This window comes from Pseudochaenichthys georgianus, chromosome 18, assembly GCF_902827115.2.
Source record: "Pseudochaenichthys georgianus chromosome 18, fPseGeo1.2, whole genome shotgun sequence".
Lineage (NCBI taxonomy): Eukaryota > Metazoa > Chordata > Actinopteri > Perciformes > Channichthyidae > Pseudochaenichthys > Pseudochaenichthys georgianus.
Window position 1 is genome coordinate 1845187 of NC_047520.1, and position 9257 is coordinate 1854443.

Sequence of the window (9257 nt, forward strand, 5' to 3'; positions counted from 1 at the left end):
CTTTTCGTCACAACGGTGCGGTAAAGCGACTGCAATACCGCTCCCGCTGCTCCGATTCTCCGGCCCATCTCACGCTCCATTGTTCCCTCACTCGAGAACAAGACCCCGAGATACTTGAACTCCTTCACTTGGGGTAAGGACTCATTCCCTACTTGGAGTGGACAGTCCATCGGTTTCCTGCTGAGAACCATGGCCTCAGATTTGGAGGTGCTGATCCTCATCCCAGCCGCTTCACACTCGGTTGCGAACCGATCCAGTGAGTGCTGAAGGTCGCAGACCGATGAAGCCATCAGAACCACATCATCTGCAAAAAGCAGTGGTGCAATCCTTAGTCCACCGAACTGCAGACCCCCCCCCCCCCACGACTACGCCTCGAAATCCGATCCATGTATATTACAAACAGGATTGGTGACAAAGCGCAGCCCTGGCGGAGGCCAACCCTCACCGGAAATGGGTCCGACTTCCTGCCGATCCGATCTGTCATCTAACTGTGAATCTGTTAATAAATGTCATCAACTGCTAGTCCATGAGCGATATTGTGGTAACGTTGATAGTTAATTTGTTATTTAGTGTTCTTTTTTATCTCACTTAAAAAGCCGAATGAGCCGACGAACATGCTAAAGCTAACGTCGTTAACTAGCTAGTCTGTGTAACTGCCAGTTAGAGAGATGGTTCAAATGTAGGATATCAGGATTGAAAACTAAATGACGGTAGCATTACCAAGTTAAACGGAAAGTGTGCTACCCCAGGCGCTTATATGTCAGTAATATCAGCCCCTTTTACAAAAGGAATGTTGCACCGTTATTCGGCTGCGTCACGTAAATTAGCTGCCAAGCTAGCTGCCATGCGGAGCTGACTGCCACTGTGGTTTTCGCTCTGCTCTGTAGCCCCCTCCACGAGTAAGGTTTCCACGGCAGGTATTATGTATGCTAGCAGCAACGCACAGAGTTAACACAATTATACAAACATGGGTTAATTATTGGAGGTAACGGAGTTATTTATTTTTGTTAAAGTTTCAGCTACAATAAAACAACCATGGTGCTGTTTCTTTTGATGTGAAATATTATTTATATATTTTAAATAAAAAGAAATGTTAATTCTGTTTACAGTTCTGTCATCACATTATGTAATGTCATTTGTTAATTCAGTTTGAAAGCTTAGCACTTAAGGCTGGATCCATGTCTTTTAAATTGAAGAGCTCTGTTGAATTGGTTTGGATATGACTAAGTAATTCGTCAACTTCTGTCTGATAAGGGGACTGATAAGGTTTGGTGTAACTTAACTTTCACTTTCATTGGTCTCTCTCAATTTTTCACAGCAATGTGTGACTGCAAAGGTTCCTGTGGCTGCTGTCCGTAGTTGGTTAACTAATCTTGCTCTATTGTGGGTTGACCTGTTTCTAGCAGTCACAAAAGTGTATCACTCTATATAAAAATAAAGGCTTTGATACAACCATAAGTCTGCAGATAAAATACAATGCTAATAACCATAGTAAGTGGGGCTCATGTGTGCTAAATACAACAGGTAATACAAATAAATGAATAGGAGAAGCAGACATTTGTCAGTTTTCGTAGCCTCATCAGCAGTGAGGTTGAAGTCAAGCAAATGTACATTTTATGTTTTGTTTAAATTAAGCTCTTTATGTGTTTTTGTCTCAGATCAATGGACGATTTTGTGTGTGACACATTGACACAGTGGCAGTTGACACACCTTATTGATAGATTTAAAGGTAAGAACATGTTTTTGTTTACGTTCACAGCAAGCAGATCGTCTGTATAGCTAGGTAAAGGAATTATTTGAAATGGCATTGACTGCATTGTATTTTAAGTTACTGAAAATGCATTTTTATTCCAATAGCTTCCATGTAATTAGCCTCTTATTTTTTGCTGTTCTCCATGGTTTAAATATGTCCTTGTATTTTGTTTTTTTGTCTTTCAGACGAGGGAATTGACGAGGAGAGTTTTCTTCTTTTAGACGAGGGGACCATCAGCCAATTGATTCCAAAAGCTGGCCCCAGGCTTAAGTTCCTCAAAAAATGTAGAGGACTTGTAAGTATAGTTAGATCACTGCAGATGTGAGAGGCTACACCCCTCCCCCACACACGCATATTAATTCTGAGGATTTGTTCAAATTTGTGAGCAGATGGCATATATTTGCTTTAAATGCAAAAGGCAAATTCCAGGAGATGCCAAGACTCTCTTTCAACATTTACGTGCAGTACATCATGTAAACCATTCATCAACATATTTCCAATGTAGTGAAACTGGTTGTGGTAGAACATTTTCTTTTATAAGGTCTTATAGAAGACACCTATTAAAGGAGCATGAAAACCAAAGTGATACTCCCGATGATCCCCTTGAAGGTCCAGCCCAGCCTGTTGACATACAGCTTGCTGACAATGAGCCTGTACAGGGAGTTGAGGATGAATGGGATGAACTAGGGCAAGATGACATGACCAACCGGGTAGCCCTTTTTTTTAGCTCATCTGAGGTCTAAACCTTCTTTGACATTCTCTAACTTAAACTTTATGGTTCAACACACCTCTAGTTTAATTGGTGATATTGTGCGCAAACTAGAATCAAAGACTATGTCTTTATTTCGTCATTTTGGTCTTGATCAAAGCCCAGAGGTAGAAGAGCTTGGGCTGGAGTTCTTGGAATTAGCCGAGCCTTTCAAAGGACTTGATACAGATTATAAACAGATGCAGTATTTTGCTAAATCAGGAAACTTCATTCAGCCAGTTGAGGAGATGTTCACTGGGGGGGCATGCTTTGTTCAGCAAAGGGCCTCTGCCACTGGCACTGTGCGACAAGTCTCAGTTCGTGATTCATATCAGCGTATTCCGCTGCAGCGCCTTCTAACCAAGCTACTTGAAATTCCTGGGGTTTTACAGGCCATGCAAGAATGGCAGCAGAGAGAGAGTGATGCTCTTCAAGATTTATTTGATGGGCAGTTTTGTAAAACGCATCCACTGTTATTAAAAGAGGTTTCGATCCCACTTATGATTTACCAAGATGATTGTGAGACAGTCAATCCGCTTGGGTCTAAGACTGGGGTTCACAAGTTAGGATTTATATATTTCACCCTAAAGAGCTTGCCACCAGACCTGCTATCAAGTTTGCAGTCACACTTCCTTTTAGCAGTGTACAAATCCGATGACGCTGAGACCTATGGCCTTGATGCAGTGCTATTGTGGAAGAGATCAGGTGTCTTGAGAGGGATGGCATCACTGTTGATACCCCCAACTTTCAAGGTGTTGTAAGGTTTACAGTGGTCCAGGTAGTGGGAGACAATTTGGGCGTGAATGCCATGCTTGGCTATATTGAAAGCTTCTCTGGAAATGATATGTGTCGGTTTTGCAGAATACATAAGGATGCCCGGAGGTCTCAGACGCTGGCAGATCCTGCACTATTGCGTGATGTCAATAGTCATGAGGCAGATTTGCGTACAGCCGACCGCTCCCAGACAGGCCTGAATAGAGACAGTGTCTTGAATGACTTGTCTTTCTATCATGTAACCGACAACATAGCACCTGACATCATGCATGATATACTGGAAGGCGTAGGGCCATATGAAGTCAAGCTTGTGTTGACTTCGCTGATTGAGCAGAAACATCTAACACTTGACAAACTAAACTACAGAATCACAAGCTTTGACTACGGCTTTTGCGATAAGGGTAACAAACCTTCTGTAATTAGTAAGGATGATCTAAAAAAGGTTAAAGGCGCCATGCATCAATCAGCAGCTCAAATGTGGTGCCTACTTAGGTTGCTGCCGACAATGATAGGTGACCTGGTCCCCATTAGGGTTGCCAGAAACTGACCATGATCAAAATCGATTATTCGGCTGCCCTGGCGAATAATAATCGATTATTCGACTTCCTTCGGACTTGTAAGTTTGAAGTAGTTCCACGAGGAGGAACTCTTTTTACCTGCCGCTTTGTTCATCTTTAGTGAGGGAGAGGGAGAAGGGGGGGTGGGGTCGGTGTGAGGGAGAGGGGGGGGGTGGGGTCGGTGTGTAGCGTGCTGCAGCAGCAGTCTGCTCTGCACGCAGGCTTCCTCCAAGTTTACAGTAAAACAAACTGGTGGTGTGACCAATGGCCATTTACAATTATTAATACTATTACTATTATTAGCATATGTATATTTGTATATATATGTTGGTTGAAACTAAGCCAGAAAAAAAAAAAAACATAAATAATAAAAAAAAAAAAAAATAATAATGAAAAAATATATATAAATAAATCGATTTTTAAAAATAATATTCGATTATGGAGACTGTAACGAATATTCGAATAATCGCTGGCATCCCTAGTCCCCATGCATTGCAAGGAATGGAAACTTCTCCTACTGTTACTGTTATGTATGGAGTTCATCTTCTCTCCTTCTCTTACTGTTGAAGCAACACTGTACTTAGCTAAAATCCTTGAAGAGCATCACTCTCTCTTCCTGGAGCTCTATCCTCTTCACTATTTGCTGCCAAAACACCACTTCATGCTCCATTACCCAAGAGCCATTCAAAAGCTCGGACCCTTGACTCAGTTTTGGGCTATGAGATTCGAAGCGAAACACAACTTTTTTAAACGGGTTAGCCATGTAACATGCACTTTCCGAAACATTTGCAAAACCATGGCCTTTCGCCATCAGATAGCGCAGTGCTATACTTTGCTGTGTGGAAGAAGTTGGTCCAGGGCACACTACCTTTCTGGCCAACATTGAGGGAGTTAAAGACATCGAAAGTGGTCTCACAGGCATTCCCCTTTTCAGTGAATTGTATGAACCAGCCTCGGTTACCTTTAAGGGAACTGCATATCGAGCAGGCACGACTGTATTCCTGTCTTATGACCCAGATGGAGAGCCCCAATTTGGTCTCATAAAGTCCATTTTAGTACTAGACCAAACATCACACACACCAACAATACAACTTGTTGTACAGAAGTGGGAAACACAATGGTTTGATAGGCATTTCTTTGCATACAGTGTGATTCTCACTCAAGTTTTGGCAGCTGTTGATGAGAGAGAGCTGCTTGATCACCATCCCCTACATGCAGTGAAGTCATTCAGCGAGACTGATGACAGTTTATACATTTCACTGCGCTATAGACTTTTTTAGAAAATCAGTTTACTGCCACCAGGAGTATGACGCTTTGTAAATAGCATTTTGACTCGACAAGTCCATTTTTTCCTGCCATATTTGTTTAGTGGTTAGCTATAAATGCTGCTTAAAAGGTGCCTTTGGACTACAGGGATGATCATGCGATGGAGTACTGGGATGTTTCTGTAAATACTGGGATGGATGTGATAAATTGTACAGTAAGTATTTTTTGTTTAATCTGTCTACATATCGTTGCTGTTGGGCAGAAACCTTGTGTCTCCATATTTAAACTATGTTTTTTATATTTCTAAATGTACTAATTCGTCATAGTGTTGTACAAAAGTAGTACAAATAGATCTACAAGCTCCCAACGTCAAGAGCTTGTCGATTGGCTATTTCACAATTTTAAAATGTTAAAAATTATAAACGGAACAATTTTGGACATACACGGTTTCCCCCCGACGGCGACGGGTAGTCACTGTCACTTAAGAAGTTACATGTTTGTTTTATATCTTTTTCAATTTGCCACAGATCTGCATGGTCCAAACTTGTCGCATTTTTCATTCACTCGGGTGAAGGGTTTCTGAGTGGTTTTGTGTCTCTTAGGGGTCAATATAAACCATACTTTACACAGGTCTCTGAATTTATCAAAACGTTGGCGTGGTGCATATCTTCCACACAATGCATACTGTGTGCAGTCTACTGAGTCCGCTGGTGTGGTACACTGATTTACATTACTGATGCTCATCCGGCAATTCTAGGTGGCTGTCACTGTTTGTTACATTAACCTGGGTTCTGTTTAGATTGAACCTGCTGTGCCACCTACAAGTCCTGATGTCCAACCAACTGCCACAACTCCACCCTCCATGGAGGACCAAACGGCACCTGTCGTACCAGCGATGATACCTCAAACACTACATATAATTCCACAATTTGTAAGCTCCAATTTTTAAGACTTGGGTTTCACTCTTTTCTTTAATCAACACTAAAGAGTAATAAACGATATCTGTGATGTTGTCCCTTCTTGCAATTTTCTCAGGATATCCGCCAGATTCTCACAGGCTCAAGGCAAGCTGATCCTGGGGAGCCTTGATGAGGATGTGATCACCCCTTCGCAAAGAAAGTGCCTTGTCCGTATTTTGGTATCTCACCTCATGGAGAAGTTTGGAGAGAGGTAATTAAAAATAGTGGGGTTTTTTCTTGTTTTTGCTGAATGTTATGTTGGTTTGAAAAAGGTATATGAATCTTCTTTCAGGGGAAAAGATAAGACGGGACACTACTTTCAAGTCTCACATTTACCTAGACCACCAACATAAACATGCACAACACATGTACCAAAACACACGTTCAGTAGTGTTTTTAATTTATTAGGATGCCTATTAGCTGCAGAATATGCTACGGCCATTATACTGGGGTGCAACACATGTTTTAGAAATACTTAAGATCTAATTTGACTCTGCTGGTAATTTAGTTTTTCTGTGTTTGCAGTCCTACCAGTGAGACAAAAAAGGCCTTGGCTGCAGCTTTGATTCATGGGTTTCCCTCCTTGAAGGACGAGTCGGACACAAGCAGTGGCTTCGTAAGTAATTAACATTTTATTGAGGAATTGATGCTAAAACAGTCAGTTGAACACAATATAACTCATCTCCCAGCACCAGAGTACTGGACTTCTGTGCTGTTTGATGTGTTGTCAGACAGACATACAGACAAACCCTGTTCTAGATGGCTCAGCCACATGTTGTCGCCACGCTATCAAAATGTGCCTCATCTCTATTCACCAAAGACTTTCATTTCTTGACAGGGATACTGGTTCACCCTAGGACGGAACCACCGCCCAGCCACTGGATTCCTCGAAGAGAGGCTTCAGAACGTCAGAAAGAGGATGAGAAAACCGGCCAGGTCACGGAGCACGCAGCAGACACCACCACAAAGTAGTGAAGCTGGCACTCGTAGGACATTCATACCAGGTAATCGTTGGAACTGAATAATTTGTTTAAGTAATACAGACACATAATTTGAGATTGTTAATATCCTTATGTGTACTTTTATAGAATGTACCATATCGGAAGAAAGAGCCATACAGTGTAAAGAATGGCTGAAACACAATTCGCAGCCCCTCAACCAGGTGGAGCAATACATGCAGGATACAGCAGTGTACAGGTCAGTAGGAATGCACTGAGGACACTAGCTGCAGCACTCATTCAATGTCATTTTGCCTATGCATGCACCTCATCATGGTACTGTTGCACCTCAAGTCATTCAAATCTGAACTACAGACTTCTCAAAACAAACTACTACTAGACCTCTCACACCTATGACCTAACCCCTGCTCATTATGATGCTATAGTGGGATGGCTCAGGGGAGGACAGAGTACAGCAGCTTGCAATGGGCCTGGTTTTCAAGGGACCAGTGCCATGTACCTGTCAAAAATAAAAGGGCGCAACACCAGTGGGAGCTCCATTACTCTCCCCCCCCCCCCCCCCCCCCCATAATCGACACAAACATGGGGATGAATGCATTTTACTATTATGCTACCAAAATGTGGAACACCCTACCACCAGCCATCAAGAAAGTGCAACTCCTTACCCTCCAAAACTGCCATACAAGAGCACCTGTCTGCAACTGCCCTCGGGGCTTTTTGTGTTATCCTTTTAACATTCTTGTACTGCTGTACTTTCTGCAAACTATCAAACAGGGCCAAGTCTTTAAGGGAAAACGGGTGGGACATTCAGGGGATCCGCCAAGAGTTCCCACATCTATTCACTCCAGGCATGGTAAGTTAGGAAGGAGTATATGTTTACATATGATGTGGATGCATTGTTTATAACAATCTTTTATCAGTATGTCAGCTGCCACATTGAATTTTCTTTTTCATTTAGATTGCACAGGACTTTCAGATCCTACATAGAGAGGCTGCGCCTAAGCTCTTCGAAACCTGGCTACCTTTGTTGAAAGACAAGATCCTGCACCTGGCGAGACGGGAAGGGAAACTTATCTCGTCGCTTGATGGATTAACACCCGGTAATACATTGTTATATTGTACAGTAGACTTTATTTTGCTACTAAATGACCAATTCACAGATATGCCATGCCACATACCTATAACATTGTCTTCCTACAGATTGTTTGGGGGAACTTGCTCTGAGCCAGTTACCAACACTGCTTCCACCAACTGTCTACAGGGTTGGCCGAAAAGTGTTCCGGTACACTATCGAGGAGTCTAAGTTGGCCTTCATCGATCATAAGCCTGTAAGTCCCTCTGCATATCTAAAGGGAAATGTTATTCTTTTAATCACTTGAACCCAGCATCCATATTCTTGGGGGGGTGGCGGGGACATTATCCAAAAATGGCAGCTAGATCGGCTATTTTTGGCGAAGAGATTTGGTGAAGATGGAAAACAGTGGTCTAAAGTACAGAGCCAACCAGGTCCAGTGTAAGTGGTTAAGAATGTGCCTGACTGCCTGTTATTCCTTGGCTCAAGAATAATTCAGAACATTGTTTCTGAATATGCATTTTATCAGCCACTGCCAAATCTTGCTTACTCTTTGCTTTTGCACAATCTTTTACTTTGTTTAATTCATCTTGTCTTTTGTTCTTTATTTCTTTCTCAGGTTGGAACAAACTTGGTGGAGTACCTCCGTGAGGCGAAGGTGTCAAGACCTTACCCATATGTCCTGTCCCTGGGAAACGACATTTGGCACACCTCTCAGGCGTTCGTTATTCTTGATGGGGAGGCGTTGGAACAAAACACATTGCTTCAGGCAGTCGATGTCTGTTTCAAGGTATTCTATATCTTTGACATCGACTACACAAAGCAGTATGAAGCTGTATGGAAATTCTTCCAAAATGCAGTGTACGAAATCAAGGGAGGAGAGGAGTCTGCTACGTCCTTGCGTGCAGCAATACTTCCTTGCAAGTAGACTTGTGGTCTTGATCCTTTTCTTTTCTTCTGCTGGTCCTCCTGTTCTATTCTCTCTCTTCTTCTGCTTGGCTCAGAATAGGGTTCTATCTGGTTAAATCAAATATTGCAGGATTTTTGAAGTGTGTGTGTGTGATGTTCAAAATACTACCTAATGCTCAAAGTATTTTATGAGCAAGTTGTGTGCTGAGTTAAAAGAGCTAAATGGTGGAAGCATAAATTGTTAAAATGTTTATTTGCAC

At 42.2% G+C, this 9257-nt stretch overlaps 2 long non-coding RNA genes across 2 annotated transcripts; both read left to right on the forward strand.

The window, feature by feature from the left end:
• Nucleotides 1–1942: 1942 nt before the first annotated feature.
• On the forward strand, nucleotides 1943–6157 carry LOC117463955 (uncharacterized). The gene is made up of 4 exons (XR_004553991.1): nucleotides 1943–2048; nucleotides 5202–5312; nucleotides 5898–6029; nucleotides 6134–6157. It is a non-coding gene; the product is annotated as an uncharacterized lncRNA (long non-coding RNA).
• Nucleotides 6158–6970: 813 nt separating this feature from the next.
• On the forward strand, nucleotides 6971–8035 carry LOC139435747 (uncharacterized). The gene is made up of 4 exons (XR_011644958.1): nucleotides 6971–7061; nucleotides 7146–7254; nucleotides 7791–7869; nucleotides 7975–8035. It is a non-coding gene; the product is annotated as an uncharacterized lncRNA (long non-coding RNA).
• The last annotated feature ends 1222 nt before the right edge of the window (nucleotides 8036–9257 follow it).